Raw genomic sequence first — 1,554 nt, 5'->3', positions numbered from 1 at the left:
AGAGAGAGAGAGAGAGAGAGAGAGAGAGAGAGAGAGAGAGAGAGAGAGAGAAGGGGTCGAGGCGCCCTGGCGGCGCCCCCCCAGTGGTGTGAAAAAGCAAACGAGCCGAGCCTGAGCCGACCGCGAGAAAGGCTACATCACAGGCTCCAGGCTCACTCGTTGCGCAGGGGGCGGAGGGAGCGAGGGCGGGTGACTTAAATCTGCTGCTTTGGCGCATACCTGAGGTCTGCGAGGTCTGAGGTAGCCTCTTTCAAAAACAAAAGGTGCGGGTGAGAGGAATGAAATAAGGTAAGGTAATTTTCCCTTTCCCCTTTGTTTTCTAACTAAACATGCCAGTCAGTTTCTTACGAGCAACTGCCCTCTGCTCTCCGTAACGTTCAAGAAATTTGAAACCTCGGTAATACAAACAAATCCTTTTGTATTACAAACTGGGGCTGTTATTCGTCCTATGAAGAAAAGTCGTTTGCAATTCTGGCTGTTGGCTGCTCCGTCCGATTCTTTGTATTCCGTTATTCAAATCCGATTCTTCGTATGAACGAAATTAGCACCCTTGTAGGACACAAAAGTCATCTACGGTTATTTGTTCACAAATAATTTTAGAACGAAGATGACGCCATATATGACGTACAAGTAAACGGTGAAAACTGTTCCTTGATATCCAAGGACCAAGGATTCAAGGAAGGGAGAGGGAAAATTGCATGGGGCGTCCTTGAATCGTTCCGATGGTCCTTCGACAAGAAGAAACAATTTTCACCGTGTAACGCAAAAGTTTAGATATCATGCGTCGCGCATTTTCCTATGAGCCTCCCACCGCCTCGGGCCGAGATTAGCCGGGCGGGGTGCGCCGGGGCGACCAATCAGCAGGCGGAGGGGTAATTACCCGTCGAACCGCGGCGACAAAGACGGACGACAAAACCTCGCGGGCGGAGAAAGCAGTCGGGAGCAGCGGGGCGAGGGGCGGGAGCAGGGCGTTAAAAGGGGGGCGACACCAGCGCCACCGGCGCCGCAACGCCGTGCGGCTGAAATTAAAAGTCATCATTTCATTTTTCATAATTGCTGGTGCAAGCCGCGGTGCAGCTCGCCCGCCGCTGCACCCGAGAGTGCAAGGGCAGCAACGCTGCAGGGGGAGAAACAAAGTGTCCGTGTGCGTGTTTCAGCATAGCTCAACGCTCTCACACACTGCAAGAAATACAAGTAGTCAAATCAGGCCACTCCAAAACAAAAACCGGACCCAAAATCGTTTTATTGTTGTTGTTTTTTTTTAGCATTTTTCGCGTTATTCTTTTTAAATTTGTTATCTTAGCACAACGATTTGTTCTACTTCTTCACTGTTTTTCAACGAATGTGACGTCACATTCGTTTCAATGTTAATCGTGTCACGTTCGTTTGAATGTTGTGTCTTATTCGTTTAAACGTGAATCGGCCAAGCCTGGGCGCCATTAGAGCATCACCTCACCTGAAGTTACGTTTAAATGAATGTGACACAATATTCAAATGAATGTAACATGTTTCACATTAAAACGAATGTGACGTCACATTCCTTGAAGAACAGTG

At 48.6% G+C, this 1,554-nt stretch overlaps 1 protein-coding gene across 5 annotated transcripts in view; it reads right to left on the bottom strand.

Annotated features, from left to right (window-relative positions):
* Positions 1–1,554, bottom strand: part of LOC113215724 (mitogen-activated protein kinase-binding protein 1) — a 106,577-nt gene that overhangs the window by 57,655 nt on the left and 47,368 nt on the right. The window lies entirely within an intron of this gene.

The sequence above is a fragment of the Frankliniella occidentalis genome, unplaced genomic scaffold (genome assembly GCF_000697945.3).
Source record: "Frankliniella occidentalis isolate FOCC.00 unplaced genomic scaffold, Focc_3.1 Scaffold11, whole genome shotgun sequence".
In the NCBI taxonomy this organism is placed as follows: Eukaryota; Metazoa; Arthropoda; class Insecta; order Thysanoptera; family Thripidae; genus Frankliniella; species Frankliniella occidentalis.
This window is presented reverse-complemented; position numbering and strand designations above follow the sequence as displayed.